The sequence below is a fragment of the Phyllobates terribilis genome, unplaced genomic scaffold (assembly GCF_046119375.1).
Source record: "Phyllobates terribilis strain yellow unplaced genomic scaffold, ASM4611937v1 Scaffold_2__4_contigs__length_985480577, whole genome shotgun sequence".
In the NCBI taxonomy this organism is placed as follows: Eukaryota; Metazoa; Chordata; class Amphibia; order Anura; family Dendrobatidae; genus Phyllobates; species Phyllobates terribilis.
In genome coordinates, this window is record NW_027362762.1 from 933,818,116 (window position 1) to 933,836,685 (window position 18,570).

An 18,570-nucleotide genomic window follows, 5' to 3' on the forward strand; every position below is an offset into this window, starting at 1 on the left:
CAAAAACATAAACCATTTTCAACATTTGCAGTTTACAGGTAAATTTACATTACAGTTTAGACTCTCCAGCGAGCGGGCATCTGTCCTCTAGTGCTCCTGGTGGACCTACGTAACCCACTATCTGGCTCTGCACTACAGGGTGTAGGAGGTGTTGCGGGTAGGCCTGGCAGCTTTCTGCGCACTCTTTGGCTCACTAGGGGCACGGCAGGCTCACTACTAGCAGAGGGTTGATTCTCCTGAGCTGCTGGTATGGACTCTTCTGCCTCCTGCGCTGGCTGCTCTCCCGACACTTCCAGTTCTTCTGTAGGCCCTTGAGGGGCTGGCTGGAGAAAGGTGAGGACGGGTACCACGACTGCGTTGTTGATTTGAGTCCAGGACCGGGGAAAGTCTCAGAGTGCGGTACTGATCATTTCTTCCCTTTCCTCTGCGGGTTGAGGGTTCTCTTGATCTTCGTCAGGGCTTTGCAGCTGCTCGGGACACTTTTTCAAGTGGTCTCTGGAGACAATGGCTGTGGTCTCTCCTCCATCCTTACTGATGACACAGACTTTTGGGTTCTCATGGCTTGAGGGCAGTACGGTGTACGGGTCCTTCTCCCACTGGTCGTCCAACTTGTGGAGCCGCCTCTTTCTCTTCAAGATCTGCTCTCCAGGTACCAGGGGAACAGTGGGAGCATGCTGGTTATAAGCCTTCTATTGCCTTTCTCTTGCTTGAGACAGACTTCGCTCGACGCTCTCCTGTACTTTCCGATACTGCTGCTGCCGTTCTGTATCCCAGTCTGCCTCTGGCGAGGTGTCCTCAGGTGTCAGGACTCCCATATCCAGGTCAATAGGCAGCTTACCAGGTCTTGCTCTCATTAGGTAAGCTGGGGTACAGTTGGTGGAACCTACGGGGATGTGATTATATAAGTCCACCAGATCAGGCAGTTTTTCAGGCCACAGACTGCGTTCTTCCAGGGGCAACGTTTTTAGCAAGTCTATCACCACCTGGTTCATTTTCTCACATAGTCCATTGGTCTGAGGGTGATAGGGCGTTGTTCTTATCTTCCTGCAGCCATACAGGTTGCTGAACTCCTGGAAGACCTCCACTTCGAAGGCTGGCCCTTGGTCCGTCAGCACTTGCTCCGGATACCCATGTGGACGGCAGAAGTGGAGCTGGAAGGCTCTGGCTGCTGTTTGAGCCGTTAAGTCTTTGACAGGGACCACCACCAGGAATCGGGAGTAGTGATCTATGATTGTGAGGGCGTAGACGTATCCGGATTTGCTTGGAGCCAGTTTCACATGGTCCAGGGCTGCCAGTTCCAGTGGCTGCCTGGTGATGATGAACTGCAGGGGAGTCTTCTGGCTGGCATGGTCCTTTCTTCTTAGGTTGCACGGGCCACAGTCTCTGCACCATCTCTCGATGGCTCCTCTCATGCCTACCCAGTAGAACCGTTCTCGCAACAGGAAGTTCGACTTCTTCCAGTTCTTCTGGATCTTCCCCTACGTCTGGTAAGTTTGGCATTCTGGACAGGGCATCCGCGTTGGCATTTGAGCGTCCCGCCCGGTATTTGATGGTGAATTCATAGTTGGACAGGCGGGCCATCCATCTCTGCTCCAGGGCACCAAGTTTTGCAGTGTCCAGGTGTGTCAACGGGTTGTTATCCCTGTACACAGTGAACTTGGAGGAGGCAAGGTAATGCTTCAAACGTTAGGTCACTGCCCACACCACTGCCAGGAACTCTAGCTTGAATGAGCTATAATTCTCAGGGTTTCTCTCTGTGGGCCGTAGTTTTCGGCTGGCGTAAGCGATTACCCGTTCTTTCCCCTGCTGGATCTGGGACAGTACAGCTCCTAGCCCGATGTTGCTCGCGTCTGTGTGGAGGATAAAGGGCTGGCTGTAGTCAGGGTACGCCAGGATTTCATCCCCCGTGAGGGCCATCTTCAGCTGGCGGAAGGACTCATCTTCCAGCTTTTCCCACCTGAAGGGCGGCTTCTGTTTTTTGGCCTTCCTGGATTGACCTATCAGGAGGTCCTGCATAGGGGCTGCCATTTTGGTGAAACCGGGAATGAATCTTCGGTAGTAGCCTACCAACCCGAGGAACTGCCGCACTTCCTTTATGCTGGAGGGTCTTGGACAGTCTTTAATCACGGTGATCTTATCGGGGTCGGGAGCCACTCCGTCAGCACTCACCACGTGTCCCAGGTACTGCACCTTTGGTTTCAGGAGGTGACACTTGGAGGGTTTCACCTTTAGGCCGTAGCTTGCCAGGGCGTCAAACACTTCTGCCAGGTGTTTCAGATGGTCCTCGTAGGTTTTGGAATAAACTATGACATCGTCCAGGTATAACAGGACCGTCTCGAAATTCCGCTGTCCCAGACAGCATTCCATCAACCGCTGGAAGGTTCCTGGTGCGTTGCAGAGCCCGAACGGCATACAGTTGAATTCGCTGAGACCCATCGGGGTGGTGAATGCAGTCTTCTCCTTGTCTGCCTCTGCTACAGGAACCTGCCAGAACCCGCTAGTAAGATCCAAAGTGGAGAAGAAGTTAGCAGATTTTAATGCAGCTAAAGATTCTTCTATTCTAGGTAACGGGTACGCATCTTTGTGTGTGATACGGTTGACCTTTCTGTAGTCTACACACATTCTCATTGTGTTGTCCTTCTTTTTCACTAGAACTAGTTGAGCTGCCCAGGGGCTACAGCTATCCCTGATTACCCCAGCCTCCTTCATGTCCCGCAACATCCCCTTTGCATGCTGATAGTGTGCAGGGGGTACAGGTCGGTATCTTTTCTTTATGGGTGGATGGTCTCCTGTGGAGATGTGATGTTCTACCCCCTTTACTCACCCGAAGTCCAGCTTGTGTTTACTAAAGACTCTTTCGTACTCCTGAATCACCCGGTAGACTCCCTGTTTTTGGTGTGAGGGAGTGGAGTCAGTACCCACATGCAGTTGCTGACACCAGTCCTCCATTTGTTTCTTAGAGCCGTTACCTTCCTCTGGTTGAGATGGAGGCAAGGGTTCCACGGCCCTTACAGAATTTTGGTTTATGGTGAACAATTTGGCTAGCGTGGCATACCGGGGCAGGTATACTTCTCTCTCCCCGATATTTATGATGCGGACGGGCACCCTCCCATGGCGTACATCGACCACCCCCCGTGCTGTCAAAATGGTGGGCCTACTGTCTGAGTAGACGGGTTCTACCATTGCTTGGTAGTCTCTACCTCTTAGACCAATAGCTGCCCGGCACCAGATCATCATCTCACTTTTCGGGGGCATGGCAATAGGGAACGGGTAACACATTCTCACGCTACCAATCTCACCACCAGATAGTTCCACTTGTTGCCGTTTCATCAGCGCCCGGATCTCTTTTTGGAGAACACGCTGTTGGCTGGAACTGGCGTTCTTGACAACCTGCTGCAAAATGAGAATTACCTCTGCAAGACAATTTTCAATTACGTTAGTTCCCAAGGTTATTTTAGGGTGACTCTCATGACGGTCAATGTCCACAATAATCAGTCCTTGTGCCGCCAGTTCGACTTTACCGATCTTAATGGTCACCTCTTTGAATCCCACCTGCGGCACGGGCTGACCATTGCTGGCGATGATACTCAGGTCGTCATCTGGGTAGTGGGTTATGTCCGAGTCATTCCAGTACCGCTTAAAGAGAACGTACGGGATGGTAGTCACCTGTGACCCGGTGTCTAGTAGGGCACTCTTAGGAATGCCATCCAGTACCACAGGCAAGACTGGACGTCCCCCTACGTATTTATCACGCCAGTTTGAGGGGCCTGATGATCTTATGCCTGGGGGTTGGCCCTCTGCCCCAGGTTGTGCCCGTTTAAATGACAGTACCTTGCCATATGTCCGGGTTGATTGCAGCGGCGGCAGATGGGCTGTCCGTCCTCCTTGTATCTGTCGCTGGGTCTTCCTCTGGACGGCGGGATCCTCCTCTGTCGGCGCCATGGGACGTCCTCTGGTCCGGATGCCAGCTGGATCTTTCCTGGAGGAGAGACCTGTAAAGACTGCACAGTTCTGGTTAGCGCGGCTACGCTTTTGGTCAGTTCTTGGACCTGATGGTGCAAGTTTGTAGCCGGGTTGTTATCCAAAGCCTGCGCACCAGCTCCTACAGACTCTGTAGACAAGGGCACCGCCTCCTGGTGATAGGTAATAGCAGGGCGCCGGTGGGTTACAGCGCTACCCGGTGCCGGTTCTCGGAGCACCCGGATGGCCCTGTCTTTGAACTTTGCAAAGTCTAACCCAGGGTTCTGCAAGGCCATTGCACGTAACTGGGTTCGGTGGGCGTTGGACAGCAGACCCTCAATGAATTGCTCAGTCAACAGTTCATCTGCATTCCGCACACTGTCAGGGTCTGCCTGTTTAATGGCTCCCAGGGCCTCTTGCAAATTCAAAGCATAGTCTCTTATACTGTCTTGGGCCCGCTGCTTGCACCCATAGAATTTCATTTTGATCTCTGCTGAGGTGCGGGTATCAAAAGTGTCCCTCAGACGGGCTAAGATCTCCTTCACGGTCTCCTTGTCCCTGACTGACCAGGACTTTACTTCACGTTGGGCTGCGCCGGTTAACTGGCCTACCAATATGCTCACTTTTTGTCCCTCCGTCAGGGGGTATACTTTAAACAGGCTGTACAGCCTCTCTTTAAAGTCGCTTAGGGTATGCGACTCCCCTGAGTATTGGGGCAGCCAGACCGCTCCGGGGATGTAAGGCATGGTGAACGGCATTACTGCGGCAGCGGCCGCGCTGGTGGTAGAGGGTCCCTTCGTGTCCGTCATCTTCCTCCCCCCTAGTTAATTGGGGCCTACCTTCTGTTGCTTCTTCTCCGTAGGCCACGGCTCCGCAGACTATCGTCAGGGTGGAGGACCTTGCGTCGCGCTCTGGTGACGTCAGCGTCGCTCCCTCTCCTTCCAGGACCTTGCGCAGCGTCGGTGCGTAGGGCGGAGCTTCAGGTCTCGCGCACTTTCGGCGTTCACGCCCCTCTTCTTCCCGCGCGGCGTCCTGAAGATGGCGCCCGATGGCGGGAAAACGACTGCGGATGGTGGGAAAACGGCTGAAGATGGCGGGAAACGGCTCCGGATGGCGGGAACCTTCACCACGGCAGGTATGACAGTCTTTTGAAGGCGCGCAGTACCCGGTGGTTGCGGGCACGAAATCCTGCCGACTAAACCAAAGTTGACGCGCCCCCTGGGCCTAGTGTGCATGTGTGTGGGATACCCGGAGCCAGGTCTCTGGGGGTTGCAGTCTCCGTGGCGGCGACCCGGTCCCGTGGCTCAGGGTGGTCAAACCAGTGGCAGTCTATTTATGGGGTTTTAGATTAATTGTCCCACTACGCCACCCGTGGATTGCGGTCAGGGTGTACCGCCGCTGCGAGGCAGACCGCTGAGGCTGGTGTGGTGTGCGCAGCAAAGGATGGGATAACTCCCCATGGGAGGAGTATAGCCTCAGGGCAGAGAATGTGGATGATGGGAGTGATGGTGCACGGGCGTCCCAGTACTAGTAGTGCTGTATGCGGTGAGAAAGCAGGAACGACTCAGAGTCTTTGCAGTGCAGTTCAGGGTCTTTACTGGTGATAATAAGGCAGACCCTCCCGGGAGTACTGGCTAGCATAAGAGGCCTGGTCAGTCTGTGAGCAAGCAGGAACTCCCCTGGCCAGGTGGAGTTGTAGGCCTCCCCATCTATCTGCACTCTTCCTGGCTACCTTGCTGTAAGCGAGTGAAAGTAGCCCACGTCCCTGAGTGTACCGTGTGGAGCTCACCCGTATGGCTGGTGACTTGGGGTCTCCTGATAGTGTCCACTCCTCGATGGCGGTGCTGGTCCTTTGCTTGTGGCTGAGCCTCCGGGCTTCTATGGCCAGAGGACCTGGAATCACCTGCCGGCTGGTTTCTGCTGCTGGACTTGAAGATCCTTGCAGGCTCGGACTCCGTTGTCCGGTAGTAGTCTCTTCAGCCAGGACGAGCAATATATCTGCTTCCAGTCCCTGGCACTCGGCTCCTGCTCCTACGGAGCTCCTGCTGTTTCTTTCCCTGTGTCTGGAACTGTCTCCAGGCTCTGACTGTCTGACTAACCCCTCCCCAGACCCAGTTTATAAGGGCAGATTCCTCCCCTCTCAGGACTGGGCAGGAGGTGTTGCATGTTTCAGGGCTCCTGACCAGGAAACCTCCTACTTGCTCTCAGACGTAATATTTCTACTACTGTGGCAACCAGACCCCTTGGGTGCCACATATATACTCCAACCCCAATGTCTCCTATGTGATGTACTTACTGCAGCCCCAGTGTCTCCTATGTGATGTATATGCACCAGTCCCATGTGAGCAGTGATGAATTTACCACTGTGAGGAGACATGCAGTGTATTACACATCTGTGTTCTTAATAACTTACTCTTGTGAGTTATTTACAAAACTTATTATTGTAAAGAGTCAACTCCAGACTGAAGCAAATCTGGAAAAGATGTTGTAAGTTGCAACATCATCACTACCACCTAACATCCCAGCTGCACCAAAGAGAAGCAGCTCCAGCCATCACATTAGGGGTGAGTTAAATAATTGTTTGACCAGCTATAACAGGATCTTTTTCAAGTTGATACTTTTGTATGGCCCCTGAATGATGTTATACATATCCAAATGACAAGTGGCTGAAAAAAAAGGTTCCCCATCCCTGGTTTAAGTGGTGTACTTTCCTGGCAATGATTATCGGGGTAACTTTATTGGCACTGTTTATGGGGGCTTTATTCTGGCACTGTTTACGTGGTGCATTTTCTAGCACTGATTATGGGGGCACTTTTCTGGCACTGTTTAGTGTGGATATTTTGCTGGCACTGTTTAAGTGGTGCACTTCACTGGCACTGATTACAGAGCGCATTTATCTGGCACTGTTTTTAGGGTGCATTTTTCTGGTACTGTTTATGTGGTGCTCTTTAATAGACTGCAATTGCAAGTATGCCTAACTACAATTATAAAGTTACTGAAATGGGCATGAGAGGAGGAGGATTTTTCCATAGCTTTTCCCTGGATTATTTTTCTGACAAAACACATCTGTTATCCACGCTGCCAGGCTTAGAGCGTTAACAGCAGCCACTTGATGTAATTGAAAATAGTAGCACATAATGAAGCCAGGGACGAAAACAAGATGCCAGTACATGTCTATTGCTTTCTGAAAGATGTCTCACTCCAAATCCGTAATTCTCCTGTCTCTCTATTAACCAGCAGATATTCCTGTATTCATTTTTCTAGACCACGGCACAAACTGTCTGTGACAAACATATGGGGTTTGTATCTAAATACATTTAATGATTACTGAATTATTTGATATCATAATGATAATTTTATTTCTGTTAAGCTCCTAGGTGGCGCACGTGGTGCAGACCGGACTTACCCTGGAGGGGCGCGACTAAGGACTGCTAGCACAGGCTTCCAGTATCCGTTGTTTCAGATGCTGCACATCTCGTATCTTCACAGCATAGACAATTGGCTTCAGATGACCCCAAAGATAAAAGTCTAAGGGGGTCAGATCGGGAGACCTTGGTGGCCATTCAACTGGCCCACGACGACCAATCCACTTTCCAGGAAACTGTTCATGTAGGAATGCTCGGACCTGACACCCATAATGTGTTGGTGCACCATCTTATTGGAAAAACTCAGGGAACGTGCCATCTTCAGTGCATAAAGAAGGCAACACGTAATCATGTAGTAATTTCAGATATCCAGTGGCATTGAGGTTTCCATTGATGAAGAATGGCCCCACTAACTTTGTACCCCATATACCACACCATACCATCAAGATACGAGATGTGCAGCATCTGAAACAACGGATACTGGAAGCCTGTGCTGGCATTTCTTCTGCGGTGTTGCTATCAGTTTGTCAAGAGTGGGAGAAGAGGGTTGCATTGGCAATCCAACACAATGGGCAGCACTTTGAACACATTTTATAAGTGGTCATAAACTTGTAAAAAACTCATGAAAGAATAAAGTTACGATAAAACCGAGCACACGATTGTTTTTCTTATGAAATTCTCAATAAGTTTGATGTGTCACATGACCCTCTTCCCATTGAAAAAAATAAAGTTGAATCCAAAATGGCCAACTTCAAAATGGCCGCCATGGTCACCACCCGTCTGGAAAAGTTTTCCCCCTCCCATATACTAATGTGCCATAAACAGGAAGTTGATATCACCAACCATTCCCATTTAATTTAGGTGTGTCCATATAAATGGCCCACCCTGTATATATGGTGTGTGTATATATATACAATACAGACCAAAAGTTTGGACACACCTTCTCATTTAAAGATTTTTCTGTATTTTCTTGACTACGAAAAATGTACATTCACACTGAAGGCATCAAAACTATGAATTAACACATGCGGAATTATATACTTAACAAAAAAGTGTGAAACAACTAAAAATATGTCTTATATTCTAGGTTCTTCAAAGTAGCCACCTTTTGCTTTGATGACTGCTTTGCACACTCTTGGCATTCTCTTGATGAGCTTCAAGAGGTAGTCACTGGAAATGGTTTTCACTTCACAGGTGTGCCCTGTCAGGTTTAATAAGGGGGATTTCTTGCCTTATAAATGGGGTTGGGACCATCAGTTGTGTTGTGCAGAAGTCTGGTGGATACACAGCTGATAGTCCTACTGAATAGACTGTTAGAATTTCTATTATGGCAAGAAAAAAGCAGCTAAGCAAAGAAAAACGAGTGGCCATCATTACTTTAAGAAATGAAGGTCAGTCAGTCAAAAAATTGGGAAAACTTTCAAAGTGTCCCCAAGTGCAGTTGCAAAAACCATCAAGAGCTACAAAGAAACTGGCTCACATGAGGACCGCCCCAGGAAAGGAAGACCAAGAGTCACCTCTGCTTCTGAGGATAAGTTTATCCGAGTCACCAGCCTCAGAAATCGCAGGTTAACAGCAGCTCAGATTAGAGACAAGGTCAATGCCACACAGAGTTCTAGCAGCAGACACATCTCTACAACAACTGTTAAGAGGAGATTTTGTGCAGCAGGCCTTCATGGTAAAATAGCTGCTAGGAAACCACTGCTAAGGACAGGCAACAAGCAGAAGAGACTTGTTTGGGCTAAAGAACACAAGGAATGGACATTAGACCAGTGGAAATCTGTGCTTTGGTCTGATGAGTCCAAATTTGAGATCTTTGGTTCCAACCACCGTGTCTTTGTCCGACGCAGAAAAGGTGAATGGATGGACTCTACATGCCTGGTTCCCACCGTGAAGCATGGAGGAGGAGGTGTGATGGTGTGGGGGTGCTTTGCTGGTGACACTGTTGGGGATTTATTCAAAATTGAAGGCATACTGAACCAGCATGGCTACCACAGAATCTTACAGCGGCATGCTATTCCATCCGGTTTGCGTTTAGTTGGACCATCATTTATTTTTCAACAGGACAATGACCCCAAAAACACCTCCAGGCTGTGTAAGGGCTATTTAACCAAGAAGGAGAGTGATGTGGTGCTACGCCAGATGACCTGGCCTCCACAGTCATCAGACCTGAACCCAATCGAGATGGTTTGGGGTGAGCTGGACCGCAGAGTGAAGGCAAAAGGGCCAACAAGTGCTAAGCATCTCTGGGAACTCCATCAAGAATGTTGGAAGACCATTTCCGGTGACTACCTCTTGAAGCTCATCAAGAGAATGCCAAGAGTGTGCAAAGCAGTTATCAAAGTAAAAGGTGGCTACTTTGAAGAACCTAGAATATAAGACATATTTTCAGTTGTTTCACACTTTTTTGTTAAGTATATAATTCCACATGTGTTAATTCATAGTTTTGATGCCTTCAGTGTGAATGTACAATTTTCATAGTCAAGAAAATACAGAAAAATCTTTAAATGAGAAGGTGTGTCCAAACTTTTGGTCTGTACTGTATATACAGTTGCTTATTCTGTTATGCGCTTCAAAGAGGGATCCAAAAAAAATGGCACCAAACCAGCAAAGGCACAGCCATAGACACACTTGGCACAAGCTGCGCAGCAAGGCGAGCCCTTGACTGCGGGAATACTCTTCACCCAGCTCCCATTAAATGGACTTTGGCAGAGCCCTTCCCATGCCCACTGTTTCCGGGCAGCTGGAGTCTGGTGACGCGGCTGGTGCCCAGTCTAGGACCAGGTGAGTACCTCTGCAGGAACCCCAGAAAACATAACCAAAAGAGAAAATGAGAAAACCCTGCTGTAATAGCAAATCTAATGCTAACACCACAAACCACCAAGCACATGGAAAACTGCAATAAACAGCAAAGGACTGAGCAGGGAGCAGGATTATATAGCCCGCCTAATGATCAGTTGTTGACTACCTCCCATTCATCCCCAGACAGCCACTCCCTGCTAACTTTACAGCAGGCAGGACAAAATCCCACCATTGCATATTGCCAAACAAAGCAGCATCCTGCTTTGCTTGGCAACCTGGGAAAACAGCGCCCATCTTCCCTGAGCAGAGAAATCAGTGAGGGACATGGCGTTCCGTGTCCTCACACATCCCACAACACCAGAACTAGATGCTCCACAAGATTGGGACAGTTTCCCTGCACGCTTGATAACTCCACCTCCCGGGTTAGGACAATGGCGACGTTTGTGACCGGAGTAGCGCCATCCTGGACCAGCTCCATTACCAGGTGGGAGCATAGAACCACGATTCGTAACACAAATGGGATCCTGAAACCTTATTAAAAACCAAGCCGAATTAGTGCTGCCGCTTCCGAATGCGGAAACGGGAGCATCGCTGCAATCCTCACCAGGGTCCTCCCTTTTTCCAACACCCTTGCCTGACTTTCCTTTTGACCGCTTAAAACAGTTGCCAAGCAATGATTGCCTCCGCATCCGTAACACTCATACTTGAACTTGCATGAGGCACTGAATTTACAATGTCCCTCATTGAATTGCCAGCAAAACCCCTTTTTTTGAGACACTGAGGACCCACTTGCTGAGCTGGAGCACCTGGCACCTCCCCGAAAGGGCTGAGAAGCAGGAGCTGACATCAGGTGCATCCACTAGGCAATATCCTTATGATCCCACCGCATACCAGATCTCATGGCCTTTTTCTGCCTAAATTGCTTGTTGTATGTAAGACACTCTAAGCCACCGTAAAACATGTACGCCTCCCCAATCGCATCTATGTATCCAAAGAGGGCAGAGCAATGCTCAGGTTCTTTTTCGCCAATCACACTCAACAAAATAGCAAACACCTGTAACCAATTATAACCTTGCAATTAACTAATACCTACGTTTTTCCTCCTCATCCTTCTCTTTCAATCACTTGGCTGAACAATATCCAAATTAAACTTTTCTAATGGAAGTAAAGAAAATCTCTACACATACTCTCCCTTCCAAATCTTATCCCTAACATCCTTCTTCAAATGCACCCTGGGCAGGCCCTCAAAACAGACATATACTTTGCACCTGGCCCTATTGTCCATACGCACAATCTCATCTTGTTTCTCCTTTTCACTAGGGCTTTTTCAGCCACAACACCCGAAGCACCCCTCTGTTGATCGACCTCAGCATTGTCCTGAGTAACCACCATAGCCTGACCAAATCCTGACCCTGAACGTGTAGGCCCAACCAACTATGGAACTGTGGAACGGAGGGGCACAGAAGAAAAAGAAAAATTTTTTCAGAACGAGTGGATCAATGACTATTGGAGGAGGTACTCAGTATAAATAAATAAAAAATTCACTGAAAGGTAGCAGCAGGTGGACAGTCAGTTCACGTAATTGTGTTGGAAGTTCGAAAAATGGGAAAGCGAAAGAATCTGACTTCAAAAATATACAAAATGCAATGCCTAAACAACTAGGTCAGAGGCTCTCCAAAGCGGTCTTCTGGGGTCACCCTAAGAGAATGAAGAGTTAGTACCTACTAAAAATGATCCAAGGGAGGGCAACCGGTGACCTAGACCATCATGGACGTGTAAGGCTCACAAATTTGATGGTGCAGTGAAGGCTAGGCTACATGGTACATTCGAGCATCAGAGCGACTGTAGTAAATGACGCGCCCAGGGGGATGGGGGACGACTCGGCGCCCGGGCCTTGTTGTTGCCTGATCTTGGGGGATGTCGCGGTGGCCGGCTCCCGGGCCCGTACCCTGGGGTCACTCTTAAAAAGGGGGGAAGTTATATGGGATAGGGGAATGTTCGTGACGCCACCTGTGGTGTCTGGTGAGGATCACCAGCGCTGCGACAGTCCTCTGAGGCCGGTGTTCAGGCAGCTTAGTTGGTGCAGCTCCCCACAGGTGGAGCGGGGCCTCAGGGCAGTGTAGAGAGTGTGTAGAATAGAGTGTCAGCGGGTGCAGAGCCGCAGAGGAAAGAACAGACAGAGGCGGTAGTTGAAGTCATCCAAGTCTTTACTCACTTTGGTGTGTAGTCAGCTCAGAGCTTCTCTCTGCTGTCACACGGCGAGCTGTGGCCGCCAGGGTGGGGTTCAGCACACTCCAGGTAGTTCAGGAGCACTTGTCAGGACCCCGCTCTAGTGTGTTCCTCTCTGGTTCAACTTCTCCCGCCTTGTGTCCCCCACTGAGTCCCGTACAGGTACTGCGATGTCCCTTGTGGGTAATGTGTAGTTCCCGGACCGACTGGGTGCCCTTTTTGGTGACATGTGGTGAGAACGTGGCGTAAGGCCGGGTCCCTCTGGATAAACTCAGATTAGGGCATACAGGTGGCGACTCCGCTCCGTCCGTATCCCCCTGGGATCCACATAAGCCTCCGGACTTTTCCGACAGAGACGTAAAGTGCAAAGTCAGATAATCGGGGACCGGTACCCCTCTTGTAGCAGCGTCTCTCTGGCTGGGCCAGAATAAGGTATGCAGGTGGCGACTCCGCTCCGTCCGCACCCCCTGAGATCCTTTCGCCTGTGGAGCCTATCTCCTCTGCTCCCCTCCTGGGCCTTCTTGCTTGGACCCTGACCGGGGACAGAGCCGGTTATAACTCTGCCCCGACCCCCCGTCTCGAGGCCTGAGACTGGGGACCGTGGACCCTCAGCCGGCTGCAGCCTGGTGCTGATCTGCCGTCCCAAAGACCCACGACCAAAGACCTTGTTATTAAAATGGCCTCCTATTATATAGAATTCTAGTAAAGTGCTTAGGTAATTGCTTCCTCCACCCTCACTCACTATGTGGTTCCCCCTAACTTTGGTTTCCCCCAACTCCTCCATTCAGGCCCGGGGCAGCACTATGGTGCTTTAGGCCCCCTACAGAACTGGAGTGGTGTAGTGTTGAGTGTGTGGTTGGGGTCCTGTGTAGTACTCCATCCTCTTACCTGGGAGAGGAGATACCACACCTCGTTCTGAGGTGTAGTACCCCTGTGGCGACTGAACCCTCAGGGGCGCCACATAAACATTGCTGAAAAAGTGAATGTTCACTATGATAGATGGAATCAACAGGCAAAGAGCATCACAGTGTAGCCATAGACTGGTTAGAAGGCCCATGCTAACCGCCATCCAGCACTGAAAGCACCTATAATGGGCACATGAGAATCAGAACTGGACCATGGACTGTGACGAATAGCATTTTCTAACATCATGCGGATGGATGGATGAATGCATGTGCGTCACATAACAAGGGAAAGGGTGGTCCATGGATGTACTGTGGGAAGAAGACAAGCCGGCACCTGTATATGTTCTGTATAGCTGGAGGTTGCAAAATCTTCTCTCCTGGTGAAGCTCAAGGAGCCAAAATCGGAAACTGCACAAGCTCAAGCCATTTCCCAGTAGCATGATCAAGTCCCTTATGGGGCAACCATCGAAACAATGAGGCCCCTCTTAAATTACTTGTGCTCAAGAATGAATTGTGAGGTCAAACATAATGAACTATGTGGCTAGCTAGAAGCAAAACAAAACAAAAGAGTACACTATAGGAATGATGGGCCCGATTCACAATTTGCATTTTTTTTAAGGGTTTGTCAAGGCTTTTAACGAAAGTCTGCAGTGACTCTATGTGACTGCAGACTTATGTATCCTCACAATACAAGTGAAGGTCTAGTCGGAATGTGGCTGGGTGTATGCATATCATATACTTGTGGTCACATGAGTGCTTGGTCTCGTCGCCAGCACCGAAGAATCCTATCATCACGCAGTCCGAGCAATGTGAGCATTCACAAGTCTGCAGTTACATACAGTGACTGCAGACTTTCATGATAAATCTGGACTACCCCTTTAAGTAATTTTTATTTTTGACTTGTGGTTTTCGCTGATGTTTTTTTCCCGACAAATTCATCAAAATGGTACACGCTATTCATAAATTTTGCGCAAAGCACAAAATTATCTTTAACTGCTTGTTTAACATTTTTAGTGGGAAAATTTGTATCTTTTGCCATATTTTGCAAAAAAACCCCAAATAACTGGCGTACATAATAGCACTTAAAAATATGAAAAAGCCAAATTGACGTAAAAATCACAAAACGAAACCACAAAAGTTAAACCAGAAAAAAAAGGTACAAATTGTTTGATGTATTTGTCGCAAATCAAAAAGTCACTAATTGAGAGTCAAAAATATGACCGAAACACAATGATGAATCGGACCCAATATCTTGTATTATGAAGGTAAAAAAAAAATTCTACAGAATATTTAGTCATAAGGTTAAACTGATTGGTTGATACTTGTGGTGGGTAAAAAACCGCAGGAACTCTGTAACCATCATATTAGCTGTAGGTGATATAGAATCCAGATTCATAACTTGGATCCACAGCAGTATTATGAACAAAATATTTTCGGAAAGGGGTTGGTTCTTCTTTCCTCGACAAAATAAAGTGATTTTTAGATATATTCCTGACCACTACTGATGATTTCTAACAACTTCTGTTTATAATCTTGTGCTGAATCCATTTAAGGGGTTATTCAGGACTATTTAATTTTTCTTACTATGGGCTTAAAAAGTAACTGACCGCTCCTACCAGCGATTCAGTTTCTTCTCTTCTGCTCTGTTGATGAGGCGTGACTACCGACGTCATGCTAATTGACAGATTGCTCCCTGCTACCTAACTGCGGGGAGCCAGCTGTCAATCAGCATCACATCGGCAGTCTCACCCCATCAACAGAGCAGCCTGGAATAGGAAGACTAATTGCCGATAGTATTGTTTTCAACTTGTCTTTCTTATAGAGAATACAGGTGCGCTCGGCCGAATGAGAGCTCCTGTGTATGGGAAAGTTGACTGAGATGGCTGTCGGCCGAACGATTGGCTGAAGCATCATTCGGTCGACTGCAGTCTAATGTTTATGGGGGCTTTAACTGTTGCAAATGAAGATAACCCCCTTAGGTGCTGCTGTTAATTATGACAGCAGCATTTAAGAGGTTGGAAGACAGCAGCAATTAAGAGGTCATGATTAAGGATTGTCACCAGAAAGGCCATGATTAAGCATGTTTTTCCATAATTCATTTAATTTTAGTGTGCATTGTTATGGTGGTTGCTGCTGTCTTTTGGATTTTATGGCATTTTCTAATAAATAAAAAGTTTTACCAAGGACTTTGGTGCTGGATTATCTTTTTGTTTTCTTCACTATTCTTGGAATCCTAATGGTCTTTATCATGGCTGCCAGGGACCTACTGAAAGCCCCCATGTCTGTCATGTTTGTATACCTATGAAGCTGAGCCCATGGCTGGGCTTCATGGGAGAATGGTAATTTTAGAATATTGCAGGATTGCAGTGTATTATACAAGTGAACACAGGTTCTAGTCCCTTAGGAGGACTAATAAAAAATGGGGAAAAACAACAAAAACTATGAAATAAAAAAAATGTCAAACTTCAAATCAGCCTATTTCTCCCGCAATGTTATTAAAATGTAAAAAAAAAAAAATAAGCCTAAGTGTCCAAGCTAAAAAGGTGTTTTCACATTTATCTCACCAGACCACTGTGAATAAATAACTACAACATGGGCTCGCTCATAAATACTCGGACAGATTTCTTTACCTTCACGTACTCTGCACTTCTTGGGTAAGAATATTTCAAGTTCTGCGTGAAACATTCATTGTAAGAACTCGGCTAAAATCTATTTTATCTGTGGCAGACAAAAAAAAAAACTACTTTGTAGAGATTAACGTACGTAGGGTAAAGCTGTGAGTGGAAATGTACTGAGATAAAGCCGAAAGACCCCAGGGGAAGAGTGACTAATGGAGGTTGTTGTAAAGAATACTACGGAGTCATTTAGAATTCAGCTCAGAAGCTTCACCGTTCTTCAGGACTGAGATGAGCACAGAATCCTTCATCTCATCTCCTGGAAGTCACATCCATCAGGACAGAGGAGGCACTCGACTTTCCCAGACACCAGAATGTCAAATCTGCTTAGTCATATAATGGCACGGCAATGGGGGATGTAAGATGGCACAACTAGGCCAATTTGTCAAATTTGTTAAGTCGACTGATCTCCCATATGGAGGCTATAATAATGGACAAATAGTTGTCCCCTAGCTTTACCAATGACATATTGTTATACAGCAGTTGAATATTTTTTGTACTATGTGTTGCTCTGCACCTATCCTTCTGTAACGCCATCAATATCAGTCTGACATCCAGCACCCCCACCAAAATAGCTGTGACTTATGGACAATGTTTGGAACGGGTACACCATAACACTGTATATTGGCTGTTCTGAGGTACAGCACCTCTGCTCTCATTGAAGTGAGTGGGAGCTAAGCTGACGGATAAGTCATTCATATCTTAGTCCTGGAAAACCTGTTTAAAGAGTAATAATCTTTATTATTTCAATTAATTTTGTCCAGCATGGAAAGTTATGAAATTTTGCAAATCACTTTATTAGGGGATTTGTCTTCATTACAGTAATTGGTTTCCAAACCTCTACTTTTCCCCGGTTTATTTACCTGCTTTTAGATGGACTAAAATCAGAAAGCAATCATTTGGGGTACAGATGATGGCAGTGATGGGTCAGCTCCTGTGTCTCACTTACTCTGGGGATAAACTGCTGCAGGAAATTGTTCTGATAAGCTCAACACACAGGAGACAGGAGCTGACCCATCACTGCCATCATCTGTACCCCAAATGAGTACGTTCTGATATCAATGCAACTGAAGGCTGGTAAATATGAATCCAAAAAACAATCGGCACTCTACTGTAGGTAGTGGTGCGCATGGAAAATAGATAATGTAAAATCGAAAGACTCGCCAGTAAACACATAAATTTTTAATCTTCATTCTTTTATTATCAGAACCGGGACGCGTTTCAGCCTTTCCAGAGCTTTCAACAGATCTGGATAGGCTGAAACACATCTAGGTTCTGATAATAAAAGGGGATTCTTTCGATTTTACAGAAGCTGGTAAATAGAATTTTAGAATCCTAGAATGTTATAGTTGGAGGGGACCTCTGGGGACATTGTGTCCAACCTCATGCTCAATGCAGGATTCGCTAAACCATCTCAGACAGATGTCTGTCCAGTCTCTGTTTGAAGACTTCCATTGAAGGAGAACTCACCACTTCTCATGGCCGCCTGTTCCGCTCACTGTCAAAAAGTTTTTTCTAATATCTAATCTGTATCTTCTCCCTTTCAGTTTCATTCCATTGCTTCTCATTTTTCCATGTGCAAATGAGAATAAGGATGATCCCTCTACACTGTGCCCTCCCTTCAGATATCTGTAGATACCGATTAAGTCTTATGTTAACCTTCTTTTTTGCAAGCTAAACATTCCCAGATCTTTTAACCGTTCCTTATAGGACATAGTTTGAAGTCTGAAAAACTGGGGCAAGTTCAGAGAAGAACTACAAGGATGGTGAGCAATGTCTTCTTTAAGATGTGGTGCCCAGAACTGGACACAGTATTCCAGATGAGGTCTGACCAAGAAGGAGTAGAGGGGGATAATTACTTCACGTGATCTAGACTCTATGCTTCTCTTAATACATCCCAGAACTGTGTTTGCCTTTTTGCTGCTGCATCACACTGTTGACTCATGTGCAGTCTGTGATCTATTAGTATACACAAGTCTTTTTCTCATGTGCTGTTGCTTAGTTCTATTCCTCCCATTCTGTAGATGTAATTTTTGATTTTCTTGCCCAGATGTAGAATCTTGCATTTTTCCCTGTTAAATACCATTCTATTAGTCGCTGCCCATTGTTCAAGCTTATCTAGATCCTTCTGAATCATTCCTCTGTCTTCTCTAGTGTTAGCTATCCCTCCTCGCTTTGCATCGTCTGCAAATTTGATTAGTTTACCTACAGTTCCCTTATCTAGATCATTTATAATAATGTTGAACAACACTGGGGCCAGGACAGAGCCTTGTGGTACCTTACTTGTAACAGTCTTCCAATTGGATGTGTAACCATTTATTACCACTCCTTGAGTATGATAACTGAGCCAGTTATGAATCCACCTAACTGTAGTCTTGTCAATCCAATACTTGGTCATTCTTTTCAATAAGGATAGTATAAGATACTTTATCAAATGCTTTGCTGAAGTCAAGATATACTATATCTACCACATTTCTCTGATCTACAGAATTCCCTAAGGAGTAAAGGAATCACACACAACTGCAACCAACACAAACTACAGCAAAGTGAATGAATCCAACAAAGTCTATTACCAGCAGGGAACACCAGTAGGGGAAAGTATTTAAAACTGCACCCGACAGGTAATAGGACAGA

The 18,570-nt window shown here is 47.1% G+C and overlaps 1 protein-coding gene across 1 annotated transcript in view; it reads right to left on the bottom strand.

Annotated features, from left to right (window-relative positions):
- LOC141248182 (uncharacterized) overlaps positions 1–18,570 on the bottom strand; it is a 47,781-nt gene that overhangs the window by 4,027 nt on the left and 25,184 nt on the right. The gene's annotated exons all lie outside the window — the stretch shown is intronic.